The following is a 19,871-nucleotide window of genomic DNA, read 5'->3' on the forward strand; positions in this document are numbered from 1 at the left end:
AATGAAATTCCGAAATTTCGGACTCTATTTCGTGTTTTTGTTTATACCAAAATCGGACCAATAAATGGAGTTTAACATTTCGTTCGTCATACATCCTATCATAAAAGTCCAAAGGAACAATATTTTAACATTTTCAATATTTCCAAACGTCATATATTATGTAATTTTAACATCAAATTTGTGTTTCGTTTGGCTCCAAAATTTCGGAAAACATTTCATGGTAGTCCCTCAGATCTGTTAGCCCATCGTGTCAAATGCAACAAGTATTAGTCACAATGGTTTCCAGGGGAAACCACGTGGAGGTCGACCTGACCGGGCTTGCTAGCAATAGGGCCATTAGCCCCTATTACTAACAATCCCTTTCCTCTCGGTGGAAAATATTGAAAATTATTGTGGCCACGTAGTTACAGATATATCATTTATTAACAAAGTGTCGACTCTTACCGATGGATTAAACACCTTGGGAGAGAAACCGGCGTGTCATATGAGCAATAAACAAGAGCACACACTTCTGCATTTGTATTGTAATTCTTAATATGACTCATGTATGACACAGATCCACGTGAAGTCCTACTTCCGTCGCACGCAATAAATCTTCGCACGTTACTATCCATTATATTTATTGACAGTCAGCGTTATATTGTTGCTTGTAACTTTCTGTACGTGACTTTCTGAACAAATACCTATATAACTACAAACAAGAAATCATTTCGACGATATAATAACTTTAGAACTGTATTTCCGTGTGGTAACTGGTAATAAATAAAACATATCAGCAGTCCTTATTATTCTCAAGGTGTTATAATAAGCAATTATGGGAGCTAAGCACTATAGTGCTATGGTATACCGTAAGAGTACCTTTGTCCCATTCGTGTTTCAACCGTGAAGCAGTTGTGTTTGCATGGCTGTGTTTCGGTTTGAAGGGTGGGATATGGCGTGAATTTACAGGGTATAGAGGAATAACACCTGAGTCCTCAGGAATGACAACGCATGGGCGAAACAGTTATGTCCATGGTACAGCTACTACTTTACCACTTTCCTTTAGGTGGGCCGTCAGCTTGTTTGCCATTTTAAGTTGTATAAAAAAAAAGTATATTTTGATTTTATATTTTTATTATTATTATTTCAGCCGTTAACTGTCCACTGCTGGACATAAACCTTCACCATAAGGAGAGTTTTGTTAGTAGTTACCACGTTTGGCAATTGGATTGGCATTATTATTATAAACTAATTAATAATATATTTTCTCTTTATATTATTTATATTATAATATTTATATTAAAATTGTGAAGGTACTCCTTCGCAAATAAAAATAGGTTATAAACACATATTTCATAATTTCTAAAGCTCAAATCAATGTTCTATATTAGAACAAGATATGCTTTCAACATTTGAATTGAAAACGTTCCTAACAAAATGTTTTCATCATTTCACATATGAAATACCAGATCGAACAAATAACGTCATCTAAATTCCGAAAGCTTTTGGGAATAAATCCCATTATAGGAATCGATGAATGAAATAATCCCCCGAAAAAGAGATACGACTGGATGCGTTTAGTGAAATAATTATAATACCTCAAAGAACTAGTAATATGAAAATTAGGTTTTTTTTTTGTTTCTACGTAATGTAGATTACAGCAGGGGGTTCTTCAAAATGGACGTATTACGATTTTTTGAAGGCGGCAACACGCGTGGACATCCCTGGTGTTAGAGTGGTCCATATGTTATGGTAATTCTGTTTACCATCAGACGTGCCGTATGTTATTTTTATATTATATTTGCCACTGGCAAAACCCCACAAATTTTTTTTTATATAACTTAGAATGGCAAACAAGCTGACGGCCCACCTGATGGAAAGTGGTAACCGTCGCCTATAGACATGAGCAGTAGCATGGGCATAACAGAGTATACTGTTTCGCCCATGATACCCCCCATGCGTTGCCATTCCAGAGGACTCAGGTGTTATTCGTCCGTACCCAGTAAATTTATGCCATATCCCACCCTTCAAACCGAAACACAGCCATGCAAACACAACTGCTTTACGGTTGAAACACGAATGGGACAGAGGCACCCAAGCAATCAACTTTTGTACAGTCTCCCTTATGTTCAGCAGTGGACAGTTAAAAGCTGATATGATGATGATTAGTAAGGTAATCCTTAGAATTATTATAATTAATGGTTTGCATTAAAACAAGTACTTTTAATTCATCTATTTCTGTATTCAGAAATAAACAAGTATTACGAATTGTAATTGGCATTTTCTTCGTAGAAATTCAATTGAAAATGTACTTGTCACGGAAATAAAATCGCGCGTAAATAAGTAACAAACATACCCTAAAAATATAACTACACTTAAGATTGTGTACCACAAAAATCCGACATTAATTGTGACAAAAAGAGTCATTTTAATCTAAAGATTTTATTATATTGTATTGTGAAATCTTTATTGTACATAACTCAGATTAAACACTGGTAAATGATTTAATATACAATGGCGGACTTATCCCATAAAGGTATCTCTTACAGTCAACCTTTGAGAAGCTGAAAGAAAACTGTAGAATGTATAATAATATTATAATATTCCCACATGAACAATCTGTAAGTATGTTCTTTCAAATTAAAAAAAGAATTTTGTAAATCATTTAAGAGCTGACGGGGTTATGAGATAATAAACATAAAAAAATATACGACTGAACTGAATAGCTCCTTTTTTAAAGTCGGTTACAAATTAATTTTATTTAATATTTTGTGAATTAACTATAATACGTACTTAACCGATATCAGAATGTGAAGTGGAACATTTGATAGAATAATTAAATAAATATTAATAATTAGGTTAAAAAAGGAAACAAATTGTTAACAAATTTAAATTAACATTGCAGTAACTGTTAATAATATTTTTGTTAATATTTAATAATTACAAATAAATATATATATAAATTAATCTAATTTATAAATATGATATTTACGATTAATTCGTATTCAGGATCGACAAACCATATTCAATTAACTTCACTGGTGATAAAACCAATTATTTTGAACTAAAAATTAAACCTGAATCAATTTTAATAAAATGTCTATGGGGACAATCTGTATATATATCCTTTCAGATAAAAAAAGAATTTTTAAATCGGTTTAGAACAGACTAAGTTATTAGGTTACAAACATAACTAATAAACAAAAATACAACCGAATTGCAAACCTCCTTTTTCAAGTCGGTTAAAAACGCTTAAAAACAAATTTAAATAACAATAAAATTCGTATAAAGATCAAATCATATTGATAAATGTTTAAAAATCTGTGTATCTATTAGTTCTAATAAAAATATAACTCACCAAATATATTACTAGAGAAGAAAAAAATCCCAAATTCACAATAGCACGAAATATTCGCATGCGCAGATCGTGTGCGTGTATCGCGATTTCCCGCAGCCGACTGCGCAGACGCCGCGGCCGCACCACAGATCGACTAAGGGTACAACTGTCACAGCAGCTTCCGAACCACGGAAGTAACGTAATAGATTAATATAAAAAAAATATATACGCGTATATATAACTTGACGTTTTTAGATCGTAAAGGAAAGTTATATTATGTATATACAAAAGTTTAGAAAAGATTGTACGTGCGAACTGAAACTTAGTGACAGTATATACGAAATAGAAATATGGCCGTGTGGTCCCGGCGTAGAATAGGCCACCCTTCCTTTTCCGTGAGTATCGTAAGAGGCGACTAAGGGAGGGTTTGGGTTGAGCAGCAATGTCTCTCTTAAAACATCTCGTAAAACCTAATTGCGGTTGCCAATCCACCTGCCAAGCGTGGCAATTACTGGAAGCCCCCCCCAAGGGGAGGCTTATGTTCAGCAGTGGACAGTAAAGGTAGATATGATGATATAAGAATTAATAAATTTATCTAAAGAAACACGGTCCTGTTGTTGTTGACATAGTCAAAACATAGCATGGTACTGGTCATGTCTATAGGCGACGGTTACCACTTTTCATCAGGTGGGCCGTCAGCTTGTTTGCAGTTCTAAGTTGTTTAATATATATATATATATATATATATATATATATATATATATATATATATATATATACGCTTTTTTTTTGGAAACAGTATCCTAAGTTATCCATACTTTTCATACAAACCGCACGGTTTCTTTCTGCAAAACTATATTATATTTGAGATTTTGTTCCATACAAAAAAAAAAACTGTACAATTTTCCCTATGCCAATAACTGTCATTGGGGGGAACCGGATTGTTAGTAATGGAGACTAAGAATCTTATAGCTAGCAATATACCCAACCAGCTCGACCTCCTCGCGGTTTCCCCTGGAAACTATTATGATTAAATCTTGATGAATTCATCATGATGGGCTAACTGGCCTGTTGTCATCCTCATCGATCACCCCTCACTGGTGCTCCGCCAGCGTATCCCGTTAGCGCAGACGGGGTTATCATTCCATTTTCATCCAATAAAAAAAATAATAACTGTCATTTCCGTTGAATATAATACGATTGAATTTACTGTATCTTTTGTTCAAGTGCAAAAAAAGAATATATAATAAACAAATTCATTTTTTTTTTATTTAGCTAGAGAAGAAAAAAGCTGTTTTGGCGCAATAAGTATATCTAATAAAAAATGCATGTGTTAATAAACATATTGTACAATTAGTTAACGGTAATCATACATCGATTTAAAATAAATAATACAAATTATAATGAAGTAAATAATTATTGTAATTTAAATAATTATAAAAAATAATTTGTCTATTAAAATTTCTTTCAAAAAGCCTAAAAATATTATCAATTGGGAGTGTAATTTTTCTTAAAAACTTCACCAATTACGAATCGTAATTTATCAAAGCGCTCATTACAAGGATTGTTTGTTCTTGGTATGGTTGATTACTTGAACAATTTTTTACGAAGTCAGAAAAACTAATATAACTACAGCATTGCTCCAGCAATAGTTTATATTATTTTATTAAAAAGGAGGAAAGTTCCCAATTCGTTTGTATTTTTTTAATTTTTGGTAACTAACTAAAGCTTCTTCTTTTCATTTAAGAGCTTCCTCTTGTCGATGCAACTAATTCATACAACTTCCTCCAGCTAGCTCTATCGCAGGCTATATCCTATATCTCCCTATACGACATGACGCCTAGTGTTTCCTTTATCTGTCCCATGTAGTTAATCCTCGGTCTTCCTCTTCCTCTTTTGCCCTCTATCTTCCCTTCTATTATGCTTTTAAAAAAATCGTCATGTCGTATAAGGTGGCCCAGCATTTTGCCTCTTTTATTCTTTATTATTTCAATCAATGTTCTCTTCTCGTTTACTCTTTTTAGGATATCCTCGTTCGTTAGCTAACTAACGAACGAGGATATCCTAAAAAGAGTAAACGAGGAACTAACTAACTAAAGCACGGAGACGTAAATACTTCGTTCTCAGAATTGGCAACACAAGAAGTGTATATAATCACAGTATACAAAACTAAACTACTAAACCGACTTTGATAACATTTCCATGGGACCAATCTGTAAGTATATAGTATCAGATAAAAAAAAAAAATATTTCAAATCGATTTATAACTGACGGAGTTATGAGGTAACAATTATTAAAAAATCAAATCAAATTAAGAATATCCTTGTTTTTGAAGTCGGTTAAAAAGTTATTGCATAACATAGATGCGGTGGAGATAACTGAAAACTAGTTATGATAGAGTGATAGTGAATGATGTAGTTACATTATGATAGAGGTCTTTGACCCCCTCGACTACGTAACATATAATATGCATTGCAAATTTTTATCGTTTGAATTTATTTCGCGCTAATTATTTTTCTGTATATTTCGAATATAATATAATTATAAAATATGACATAATTATAAAAAATGCGTCGTTCAGACATAAAAAAGGCCACCATTTTATATGCCATGGGTGTTGAAAGAGGCGATTGATGGTCGAGGGATGAGTAGCGTCCCTCTAAAAACATAATCAAAACAACAGCGATTGCGGTGACCTACGAGATACAATTCTGAATATGTTTTTGATGCATTATTTTTATTTTATTTTTTACAACACAGTGAGTATGCGGTTCACCTGATGGTAAGTGACTACCGCTGCCCATGTCTTTAAAAAATGAATATGCTCTTTTCTTGAAGGTTATGATGTCGTATCGGTTTGAAAATACTCCTGCTGGAAGTTGATTCCAAAGAGAGGTTATTTTTAATTTCAAGTTTCATTGTACCATTGATAAATATTCTATATTTTTTTAAACAAAATAAATATTAATATTAAAAAAATTAAAAAAATAAATAATAAAAATTAGTAAATAAAAAAATTATCTTGCAACAAAAACAGAAAGGAATAAAGTATTTTAATCGTAATAAAACCAGTTAATTATTAAAAAAAATATCCTGATTTGAATCCATGATAATGTATTAACGCTACTAGTAAAAAATGAAATCTAATACTAATTCTTCTTTGCTAGACTTTTTAATGATCTTCTCGTTTTCAGCAGAGCTTATTTTAAGTAAGAGTAAATTGAGAAAAATATGCCTATTATATTACAAAGTAACTTAGCTTTTGGCCACTAATAACATTTTAAGTAGCTTATAAAAGGAAAATTAGAAAATTCAGAAGAAGTATTTAAAAATATATATAAATATGAGTGAGAAGTGAGAGATATAATCGATATAAATGGATTGTGTGAAATTTGATATGGCAGAATGGGAATGAATGCGGAATATATATCTGCGAATAAAGAAGAATGGAAGAAAAATACATATATATATATGTATTTTTCTTCCATTGTTCCATTTTCTGACTTGTGCAGTACCATGAACATAACAGAATATACTGTTTCGCCCATGATACCCTTGGGGGCTATGAATTTCACAAGAGTTACCCAAAATTGTTTCCAGAAGGAACTGCGTAGGAGTCGATCTAATAGAGTATATTGAATAGGGCTGGAAGATTACTATTCATCCATTAATAATTACCCCTATTTCACCTGAGGTAAGATTAGAACAACGATGATGATGATTGAGAGACAAGCTAGTTTATAAATGACTGTTTGTTGCCATAAATAATTAAAATAATTTATAAATAAATAATTTTTATTTTACTGAACTAGATATTATCTTAAGCAAGGGGTTATTTGATAAGAATGGTATTTTGTTTAATTACCATTAGTATGTATGTGATTGGCAACACTAGAAAATTGACTTTCACAATTGCTACCAGGAGTTCCACAGCCTTCCATATGAGCTATCAACCTCCGACTGCCATTATGTTCACGTACGTTTTGCCACACGTGTTTCACCTATAAACGAGGCATTTTCAGACGAATTATTAGATCGCTGCTCGGTGCCAAATTGCGAACGGTTAACACTAGGCTCATAGCAAACCAAAATATTTCTAATCCGATAACCAGCGTAGACTTTAACTTGAAAAATGACCTATAGAGACAATAGATGGGATTTAGAAGACAAAACAATATTTGCCGTGTCAGATAGTAATATTATAAATATGAAAGTTAATTTGTTTATTTGTTAGATCTTAACGCCTTAACTGTTCAACCAATCGTTATAAAATTTAATATACACCATCAATATGGAATGGAGAAAGACATAGGCTACTTTTTATTCCGGTCACGCGGATGAAGTCGCGGGTAGAAATTAGTAAATAATTAAAATATTTTGCAACAAAAACAGAAAGGAATAAACTATTTTAATCGTACTAAAAGCAGTTAATTTAATTTAATAACTAATCTATTGAACCGATTTTGAAAAATTTCTATGGAATCTATCTAAAAGTAAATTCTTTCAGATGAGGAGAAAAAATGCGATGCCTATGGTGTTATGGGTGATCATGGGCGGAGGTAGTTACTTACCATCAGGTGAGCCGCATGCTCGTTTGCCCCCTGTGTTGTAAAAAAAATATATATACATACATATATATTAATCTTTTTTTATATAGTTTTGCGGCAACCAAGCATTCAGCTCGCCTAACGATGAGTACCTCGGAGGAATGACCGATGTGATACCGGCTTTTTAAAAACATATTAATTTTATATTTTTTTCTTAAAGTTAAACTAAAATGAAATTTAAAATAGGTATTCTTAAGATTCTATTAACTGTAAATTAAATTTTTATTTGTTATTTATCTAAACTAATATTATAAAATGAAATTATACGATTTTTAAAAATTCTTTCACCTATAGAAAGCTGTATTATCAATGAGTAACATGAGTTATATTTTATTTAAAAAACTGCGTGAAGCCAGTGCGTTTCGTCAGTGTAATAATTTTTGTATGCAACTTAGAATGGCAAACAGGAAATGTACTATTGTATAATTTTTATTAAATAAATATTTCTTTTTTATTTAAATAAATTTTAAACTTTCTTGAATGATATCAAAGAATGTGCATATTAAAAGTTATTTATTCACATCATCATAAACGATGCTGGTGATGATGATTATTATTTTTTTTAAATAAATCTTTTTAATTTGAATAAATTTTACACTTTCTTTAATATCTATCAGAATGACAAATTTGTTATGTGTGTTATGTATGTACAAAGTTAAATGTATATGTATGTATAAATGTATATACAAAGTTAATTAAAATTATGCCTCAACTGCTAATTTCATGGTCATTTATTTATTATATTAGTCCTCGGGACATGGACTAGCTCTTGAACTTTATTTTCTCTACCAAAATGATATAAACCTTTCTAAATTTGTCTGATAGTCATGGATTTATATCTTAACAATTAAAGTCGTTTGCTTGGGCACCTCTGTCTCATTCGTGTTCCTACTGCGAAGCAATTATGTTTGCATGACTGTATTTCGGTTTGAAGGGTGGGATATGGCGTGAATTTACAGAGTACAGAGGAATAACACCTGAGTCCTCAGAAATGGCAACGCATGGGGGTATCATGGACGAAACAGTATACTCTGTTATGACCATGGTACTGCTCATGTCTTTCCATCAGGTGGGCCGTCAGCTTGTTTACCATTCTAAGTTGTATAAAAAAAATATTTAAGTCATGTTTATATGAATTGAATCATGAACTTTCTAAGGTCATTTAAAAAATCTTTAGAATTAAAAGGAAAAAAAAAAATTTCGTTACAAAATGTCTATCAAACTCGACAACAAAGTATTAAAAATTATTTTAACACAATTTGGTTAGCAACTTTCGGATTTTTGATTATGAGAGTATAAGAAACAATATTATAAGCTTAGTAAACAATATTTCTTTTAGGGTTGTCAGTTTTAGTTGACGTATATTAGTAACATTTGAAAATAAACTTTTTAATTCATAGAAATGTTGACTTACATAGCCATCTTTATCATCACACCGCTCGTCATCAACAGGAAATCATCACATGCTTAAGTTTAAATGGTCACATACAGTGCATTTCAGAGGAATTTCCTCCCGCAAACGCTCAGGCTGTATTATAAATAAACTCCTTACCGAGTTTTTCCCAATAGACTACAGAATGAGATTCTTTAATGTTATATTAAGGTTTCTCTAGTTTCAAGTGCTTAGGTTTAGGCTTTAGGTTGCAAGTGTCCATAGGCTACAATTACAGTTTACCATCAGAGTGGATGTATGATTATTTGTCACCTTTATAAAAAAAAAATACCACTTGTATATACACATACATAAATAAACATCTGAAAGAAGTAAAAATCCCAACGGCATTTTACGACACATATATACTATCTAATTAAAATATTATTGTTAGAAACATAAAGTTTAAACTAAAAGCGTATTTTCTGTCTAACCTTGCTAAAATAGCAGAATATAAATGTAATGTACTTACTATTTGAGAACGACATGTAAAGAATGACACATAAGCACAAGACGTTTAAATGGTACTAAAAATCCATAGTTTTTGAATGTATTTGCATGCTAATAAAATAAAATAAAATAAAATCATGAAAATCGGTATTCGCTTCTCTCTGGGAGATCCTGTAATTTTGTAGAGTTTTTTAATAAAAAAATATTTATATTTTGACAACCCTAGATAACAAGGTTAAGGGTCACGTAGTGAAAACAAACAAACAACACCTCTCGTTGTCGTTGAATACCACAATGTTATTACAAATACATATTTCCGTTGACTTTATAAGTTTTTTTTATGTATTTTTGCTTATGTCAATATTTGATTTCCGCGATGACGATAAATTTACCTGCGCTTTTAAGTTGTGAATTTCCTTCTCATTGTTTGGAGTTGGTTAAAAAATATCCAAGGTTACTTGTAAGTTTTAGGGTTCCCCTTCTTAATATATATTGAAACAAAAAAAAAAACATAACAATCGTGTGTAAGTATCACGTTAATTTCGTAAGTTAAACTTTTAAATCCCAATTCTGATAATTCCTTTTTAATGTAAAAGATTACGTATTAATGCTGTTAGTTTAGGAATAATTTTTTTAACAAAGTAATCTACGAATTTCATATCCATAGATTTTTTTTCTTTTTTTTTTTTACATAATAACTAATAAATATTATTAATTAATCAGATCAATTGTACCAGAATTAGGAGACAACATATATATAAAAAAAATAAAGATCAACCGGCCGTTTACATAATATTATATATTATACCTACAGATTTTTTTACCATTTTTTCTTATAAAATTAGATGACATAACAGCAGGTAAACTCTAAAACACGACACGCGATGAAATCCACATTGCAGTTTGAACTCCACTAATTTCGTCTTATAATTTAAAATCGTTTGTCCACTCTTGATGTTTGAATGGTCACCGAGCGGTTCCGCTCGTAGTAAACGCAGTGAAAGGCCAATGAATGCAACTTGCTTTCCATTCGGAGTTGCGACATTAAAACCGGTTTGCTAAATATTTAGGTGTAATACCGCGACATCGGTCCACAGAATCCATCAAATATTTACTAGTCTTTCCGGCAACTTCACCCGCATAATTGGGATTTACCTAATGAATTTGTTACTGTATGCTGTTTTAGTGCAATAAAGAATATATATATGAAATACAACTGCTCAAAAAGAATATATTGTTTTCAGGATCCACCATAATCCTAACCACAAATCACATCCACCATAACTTCTAACTGGCTGAACAGATTTTGATAAATAGGATATCATTAATTCACTTGAAAAGGTTTGCACGAAGAAATCTCTTATTACAATATACGCTCGCCTTTGTATATTACGTTTAAAATTAATTGTTCTTGACATTATTTTGAATACAATAAAGATAAAGATCATTAGAGTTTATGCATAGACCCGAGTGACACTGACTGTGATTTTTTTTAAATCTCGATTATTGCAGGGCTGTTTGTGGTGTTTTTTATTGTTAACTGAAATGAAAAATACGAGCCTACGTCCTTCTCCATATCAATTATTATATATACACCATTGATATTGTGTTATATTTTTATAAGAGTCACCATTACATCGCCAAAAAGTAATAAACAAAGGGAAACCTTGTACAAAAGTCGTTTGCTTAGGTACCTCCGGCTTATTCGTGTTTCAACCGTAAAGCAGTTGTATTTTGTATGGCTATGTCTCGGTTTGAAGGGTAGGATATGGCGTGAATTTACAGGGTACAGAGAAATAATACCTGAGTCCTCAGGAATGGCAATGCATGGGAGGCATCATGGGCGAAACAGTATACTCTGTTATATCCATGCTACTGCTCATGTCTATAGGCGACGGTTACCACTTTCCATCGGGTGGGCCGTTAGCTTATTTGTCATTCTAAGTTATATATATAAAAAAAATACTATCACACTAATAATATAAGTAAGAATTATTTTTACATAATAAACTCCTTTACAGTGCATACTTAATCTCTGATGATGATCTGAAAGTCTCGGCTTAGACAAAAAGCCTTGATACCGTAAATACATGTATATAACACATAATTATATTATAATAGAATAAATTACTAAATCACTGAGATCGAATTTATATTGGTCATGTAATTAAATTATCAATATATGTAACGTAATCCATCGAGTTCCGGGGTCATCTTGAAGATAGGGTCAAGCTGGCATCCCAAAAGTTCGGGGTGCTCAATAAAACAAAACCGTACTTCAACCCAAAAGTATATTATTGTTACTAGTCAAAACTCCGGCCTCTTAAGGATTACTGCTCTGAGCTGTGAGTCGGTGCAGCTGGATGCCAGCTTAGTCCTCTTAACTTAGTTCAAAGACTGGCTATGAGAATTTTCGTCAATCCCAAGCTCCCAGACAATATTGAACCTTTAAATTTAAGGTGATATTTTGACTCCGTTTACGTATTCTACTGCTTGTATAACGGATTCTGTTCTGAGGAATTATTCGAAATGATGCCCATAACATTCTTCTATCGTCGCACCATTTACTATCGACAAGGATTTCATCCTCACCAAAAGTGTCGGATGTAGTTTAACTATTTAATGTGTAGGTTAGTTAGTAGTAAGACCAACTTCCTATTTCTGATTACATAACGCTTAATTTTTAATAGTATAACCATTGGTTATTCTCAATGGGTATCAATCATAACTGTAGATATAGATGGTTATTTTTTTCTTTCTTTCTTTCTTTTTTTTATATTCTTAATATGAGTAGTATTAAAATGTGATCAGAGGATGATACCAAGTCAGTTGAAATATTACTATAAATTCACTGCTGGACTTTAACCTCTACTAGGAATTAATCTCGATGATTTATAGAGAGCCAAGTGTAAGTCCATTTAATAAGATATTGTAAGAACGGAGCCACAAAGACCTATTACTAACAATCCATTATGTTGGGAAGAAGGGATTATTAGCAATGTAATGCCAGGTCGACCTCCACGTGGTTCCTCCTGGAAACCATCGTGCTGGATTCTTTATGTATTCTTTTTTTTTATACAACTTAGAACGGCAAACAAGCTAACGGCCCACCTGATGGAAAGTGGAAACCGTTGCCTATAGATATGAGCAGTACCATGGACATAACAGAGTATACTGTTTCGCCCATGATACCCCCCATGCGTTGCCATTCCCGAGGACTCAGGTGTTATTCCTCTGTACCCTGTAAATTCACGCCATATCCCATCCTTCAAACCGAAACACAGTCATGCAAACACAACTGCTTCACGGTAGAAACACGAATGGGACAGAGGTACCCAAGCAATCGACTTTTGTACAAAGTTTGCCTCTGGCTAACTGTCAGGTAGGTCAGTTAGTCACAATTGGCTAACTGACCTACTTTTTCATTCCCACCTATCATCCCTCACTGGTGCTACAACAGCGTATGCCGATAGCGCAGGCGGGGTTACTATCCCATTATCATGCTTTAAAAAAATCCATGTTGTTATCCTAATTGTTTATAGTTACTATAGTTATAATTCCTTGTGAATTGACAAATTCTTCTGACTTTTTTTTATACCACTGAAGTGGCAAACAAGCTTACGTCCCACCTGATGGTAAGTAGATACCGTAGCCTATGAACACCTGCAATACCAGAGGTATTATGCGTGCGTTGCCGACCCTGAAGAAACCTCTTTACCCCCCTTTTGAAGAACCACATGCTGTAGTCTTTTGGGAAAACCTCGGCAGGGAGCTCATTCCACAACCTGAACGTTCGTGGGAGGAAACATCTCTGAAACCGCGCAGTACGCGACAATTGAGGCTGACTGCCCCATTCGAAATTATGACCGTGAACTTAATTACTTTATTTCATTTTACGACGCAACGAACACTTTAAAAGATCTACGGAATGCTATAAATGCATCTCTAACAAGGGAGACTTTGTACAAAAGTCGATTGCTTGGGTACCTCTGTCCCATTCGTGTTTCAACCGTGAAGCAGTTGTGTTTGCATGGCTGTGTTTCGGTTTGAAGGGTGGGATATGGTGTGAATTTACTGGGTACAAAGGAATAACACCCGAGTCCTCAGGAATGGCAACGCATGGGGGGTATCATGGGCGAAACAGTATACTCTGTTATGTCCATAGTACTGCTCATGTCTATAGGCGACGGTTACCACTTTCCATCAGGTGGGCCGTCAGCTTGTTTGCCATTCTAAGTTGTATAAAAAAAAAACTTTATTTTATTTTACGACGAAACGAACACTTTTTAAGGTCTACGGAATGCTATAAATGCTTTTCTAACAAGCACTTGACGCTCGCCAATACTTTTTTCTATTAAATTCCTGTTGACAACAGCAACTTATGAATTCTTATGAATGTAATATAACTCGATAGTTATATAAAAATTTATGCGAATATTTATATAATTTCTTGCAGACTTTTTATCATCAAACTTGTTTGATGTTCATCAAAAAATACTTTCTCTATTGTAACAATTTCTAAAACAATATTTTGAGATTTTAGACTTTAGAGATATATATTCGATATTAAAAAGGAGTAGATATTAGTTTCGAATAAAATGTTTCTTTTTATTGTATACATACATTACAATATATAAATTTAAATAAGATATCTTCATTTTAACCGACTCCAAAAAAAGAAGCAGTTCTCAATTCGGTTGTCTATACATATAATAAAATTGTAGAGGCGAATGTCTGTACATAGAAAAAGAAACGCTTAAAAACCGAGTCCGGGGGATGTTAGAAATGAAATAGAACAAATGCAGTTTTTTTTTTTTTTTTTGTTTCTTGTAATCTCCGAAACTATTGGACCAATTTAAATGAAACTTTACATGGTGGTACCTTACATCCCCGTTCATTATTTTAGATACTTAAATTTAAAGAGTTCTCGTGGAATAGTTAAAAAAAATTTGTAACTTATACAACGTAGTACCCGACCTATTTAAGTAAAGTAATTTTGACCTAAGGCAAAGAGTGAGAATGGCATATCATTTGTTAATTTTGGTCCAGTATTCCCAGATATAATAATTAGGTGTGTACATACATCGATAACTACTAAACAGAAATAACGAATACCACGTGGACAAAGTCGTGGGCATTAGCTAGTTTTTACGTTTCCTACCTCATAAATCTGTCCGATAAACCGATTTGGAATTTATTACATTGTTTGATCCAATAACAAATATGTTAAAAGTCTGTTAACCAAAAAATAATAATGGATAACAGACTTTTAACGTATTCGAAAATAATTATTCCAATTCTATCGATACGGCCGATATCGAAATGGGTGACAACGTTTTTTTTACGCCATCTATATAAATAATGTCTGTAATGTAATAATGTCTAAACGAACCTAACATATATATATATATATATATATATGTTGTATATATGTATATATAATATATGTAGATGTTGGATCAGTATCTATTTTACCCATGCCTAGTCGTCAGTTTATTTGCTGTCCAAAGTTGCATGAAAAATATATGTAATGAATATAAAAACACTTCCAATTAAAAAATAATTAACATAATAAATATTGGGGAAAAATGTCACGTACATTTATATACCTTTGTATACAGAGGGAGACTTTGTAAAAAAGTCGATTGCTTGGATACCTCTGTCCCATTCGTGTTTCAACCGTGAAGCAGGTGTGTTTGCATGGCTGTGTTTCGGTTTGAAGGGTGGGGATATAGCGTGAATTTACTGGGTACAGAGGAATAACACCTGAGTCCTCAGGAATGGCAACGCATGGGGGGTATCATGGGTGGAACAGTATACTCTGTTATGTCCATGGTACTGTTCATGTCTATAGGCGACGGTTACCACTTTCCATCAGGTGGGCCGTCAGCTTGTTTGCCATTCTAAGTTGTATAAAAAAAAAAATTAATTGCAGTCTCCATCTGGTATTTTTTTTTATCATCATCATCATACTTACTGTTAACTATCCAATGCTGAACACAGGCCTTCCACTATTGGGAGCTTTTAGCAATACGTGCCACGCTTGGCGGGGCATTATTAATATTATAACAAATTCGATTGAGACTTGAACAAAATCTCTAATGTCTTCATGAATTCTTCGCATTTCTTTATTGTTTTATTCATTATTTTTGCTAACCGAACAATGTAACAAGCGAAGAGTAAAATTTATCGAGGTTACTTTCACTTAACACTAAAACGTTCCGATACGGTATTTATACTCGAATTTTTATGTATCTATAAAAATACCATACCTTACGTGTGGTCCCGGCATTGAATAGGCCACTACCTTCTTTCCTGAGCGTTAGAGGCGATTAGGATTTTTTTTTTTTACAACTTAGAATGGAAAACAAACTGACGGCTGAAAAGTCAGAACAAAAGCTACTCAGCGTAAATAAATCAAAACCAGTTTTAAAATATGCTAATGAAGCCTTTCATACGGAACCGTAGGACCTTTGGACCGTAAGTTCGTTTTGAAAATTTATATAACTTTTTAGGATACTTTAGCAAAGAAAACAAAAAAAAGGCAGTGTAATTATATTTCTTGTTCTTACATTGCAATATTGTGTGGCTTAACAATATCTATGGCTATTTCCAGTTTTGAAGCAATAGACTTGGTAATTTCTGAGATATAGTATAACACAGGGGTTCCCAAACTTATTTTGTCTACTGCCCACTTTGAAAATAAATTATTTTTTAGCGCCCCCATATTTTCACCTATTTAAAAACTACTATTACTTTAAATTAAATGAATAAATTATTGTAAGCTATATTATCAGAGATTAAACATTAATTCTAAACGAGCCTCTACACAACGCCCCCATTTTTTTTCTGGGTCTCTTACCGCCTCCCTTTAGGCCTGCAGCGCCCACAAGGGGGCATTATCGCCCACTTTGGGAAAGGCTGACAAGATAGATAACAAGATGGACGGATAGACAAATTTATACTATAAAAGTTCCTTTGCAGCGTTCTAGTACGGTATATTACACAGTTTCATCTTCAGTTCATGTTACTTTGAGCAAGTAACATGCCTGCATTACTGAACAATTTTTATGACACTGACATCTTGAGTGGAATGCTGCAAAGTAATAAAATTGCATTAGCACCGTTACAGAATATATTTTTGTGCATCCAATGAGAAAATGTAAACGTTAAGTTATGCCCTTTTTCGTTTTTGGACTATTTGAAATAAGCAAATGGGTATATTTTCATACTCGTATGATAACTTGCTATATTATTAAATATTTAATTGGGTGATTATTTCTAATGTTATATGATATACACAAACCTGTCAATTTTTTCATTAAATTAAATGCAATTCAATCAAAAGAAATACGTATTTTTAAATTTAATTACGGCAATATTTTATAATGTAACCATATTATTATGTACTTTTAGAATCTTTGTTGAGTATGAGTACTTTTGGAGTCAAATAGTTTCATTTCATTCCTTATAATTAAAAGTATTCGTAATATAAAATGTATAGTTTCATATACATGAGAATATTAGGATTAATATTCTCATTCTCATAATTATGAGAATATTAATTAAATATTACAAATGTAATTAATAATTGTCATGATTTATTGGTTGCAATTTTTTGTAAAATAAATGTTAAATTATTGTGAATTACTTTAATGACACTAAATACTTTTTATTATTGTAATTACTATAGTGTTATTTATATAACTCATTATAATGTAAAATTATCAAGTTTGGTTAAAAAAAATTCACTTTAATATTCTGTAAATGAAATCATCGAATTAATTGATTAATTTTTTTAACTATAATTGGACATCAGCAAACTGACATATAGTATGGTCAGTTAATCGTTGTTTTTATTTTATAAAATTTTGGTAAAACTATTCTACAGACCAATATATTACGTCTTAAATCAGTTAAGAATTAGAATCGCAAATAAACATATTTGCTATTACTTTTACTACAGGCGTTTTACTTCAATGGTTGAAAACTGTAAAACATCTACATTTATAGTATATTTAATTTTATTGTACGAACATTATGATTTTCATTCGAAAGCGAGGATTTCCCAAGAACAACATGGGGTTCTTCAAAAGGGATGTGAAGAGGTTTCTTCAGGGTCGGCAACGCTCGCGTAATACCCCTGGTGGGGGTAAGGGACTGTTAGTAATGAGGTCTAACTGCCCCACTGCTAATAATATACTCTATCAGGTCGACCTCCACGTGATTCTCCCTAGAAACCATCGTGATTAATTCTAGTGCAATTCATCACGATGGGCTAACTGACCTGCTTTCATCGTCGCCTATCATCCTTCACTGGTGATCCACCAGCGTATACCGTTAGCGCAGGTAGGGTTACCATTCCATAAACCTTCTATTAAAAAAATATCCCTGATATTGTAGGTGTTCATAGGCTACGGTAACCGCTTATCATCTCAGTGGTACAAAGAAAAAACATGATGATTTGAACAAAATAAAAAAAAATAAGAAAAAAAAAAGGTATGTTGGATAGCATAGAGCAATGTACTGTTCGCCACGAAAAATGGCATTCTGGCTTTTCATAATGGATGATAATGGAATAGTAACATTGCCTGCGCTAACAGTATACGTTGGCGAGGCACCAGTGAGAGATGATAAGCGAGAATGAAAAAGCAGGTTGGTTAATACATCGTGATGTATGTGGTAAACGAAACTCTTTACATATTCTGGTTTATTTTTCTATCATTGACTTAAGATTGTGATATTAACTAACTATTAATAAATATCAATACCAAACTATAAATACCAATGTAACTTTATTTTTAGTTAAAATAAACCAATATTTACCTATGGTCTATATCGTTTTGTATCAATTAATTTATTTATTATAGAAATAATAATATTATAGAAATTGATTAATTGGTTAATGACACTTGAATATGATGATGTCGAGTCATTGATCAAGGTTTAATGGTTAAATTTAAATATGCACATACACACACAAGTACACACGCACACGCACACACACACACACACTGTACTTTACGCTGTAAATAAAGCTAAGGATCCCAAAAAACATTTTTATTTTTATTAAAAAAAAATCTCAACTACTTTTTGTAAAAAGTTTCATGTACCACAATGTATTTATCCGCTCCTGATGAATTCCAGATTTATTTATGCGGAATTCAGCACTGTATGTAATTGGTAGATCGCACAGGGTTTCGTCAGTAAACAGTAGATCATGGGTCTAGTCATGTCGGCCACTCCTACTATAGACAATTAATTCTGTTTTTCCTGTGATTTTGTTGGCATGACCAGAAATTATTTTAGTAACTTTTTATCCTTCTCATTAGTATGCTGAGTACTAACGTTTATGAAAAGGAGAATATGTCCTTCTTCATCCTAAATAGTCCTTGTTTACCAAATTTCATGACGATTGGTTAAGCTGTTTAGACGATAAGAAGTAACAAACAAACACACTCACATTTATAATAGCAGTTTAACTTGTTTGCATTTTATATATTTTAACCTTTATTCTACCACTTGTAATATATTCAAATTTGAAAAACTTTGTATTTTCTTATGTAAATGAATTGTAATTCTTTGATAAAATAAATATATTATAGCATAATTTCCATAATTTCTTATATTATGCGAACAGGGAAAACAAACAGTGAGCTCATAAAATTTCCGATTAAACATACCTACATATACATATATAGGTATCGTTAAATATTTTTCTAATACAACTTAGAATAGCAAACAAGCTGACGGTCCACTTGATGGAAAGTTGTAATCGTCGCTTACAGACATGAACAGTACCATGAGCATAACAGAGTATACTGTTTCGCCCATGATACCCCCCCTGCGTTGCCATTCCTGAGGAGTCAGGTGTTATTCCTCTGTACCCTGTAAATTCACGTCATACCCCATCCTTCAAACCGAAACACAACCATGCAAACACAACTGCTTTACGGTTGAAACAAGTAAGTAAATACGTAATATACCAGGGTTTTTTACCAGAAGACTTTTTACAAAAGACGTTTGCTTGAACACCTCTGTCCTGTGTTTCTACCGTCAAGCAATT

At 32.5% G+C, this 19,871-nt stretch overlaps 1 protein-coding gene across 1 annotated transcript in view; it reads right to left on the minus strand.

Annotated features, from left to right (window-relative positions):
• Positions 1-3,488, minus strand: part of LOC113509144 (elongation of very long chain fatty acids protein 4-like) — a 31,999-nt gene extending 28,511 nt beyond the window's left edge. Inside the window, exon 1 of the mRNA XM_026892447.3 lies at positions 3,338-3,488. The gene's annotated coding sequence lies outside the window, so the exon portion shown is untranslated. The remainder of the gene's footprint in view (positions 1-3,337) is intronic.
• Between the last annotated feature and the right edge of the window lie 16,383 nt (positions 3,489-19,871).

The sequence above is a fragment of the Galleria mellonella genome, unplaced genomic scaffold (genome assembly GCF_026898425.1).
Source record: "Galleria mellonella isolate WM207_F2 unplaced genomic scaffold, CSIRO_AGI_GalMel_v1 utg270, whole genome shotgun sequence".
NCBI classification, from domain to species: domain Eukaryota; kingdom Metazoa; phylum Arthropoda; class Insecta; order Lepidoptera; family Pyralidae; genus Galleria; species Galleria mellonella.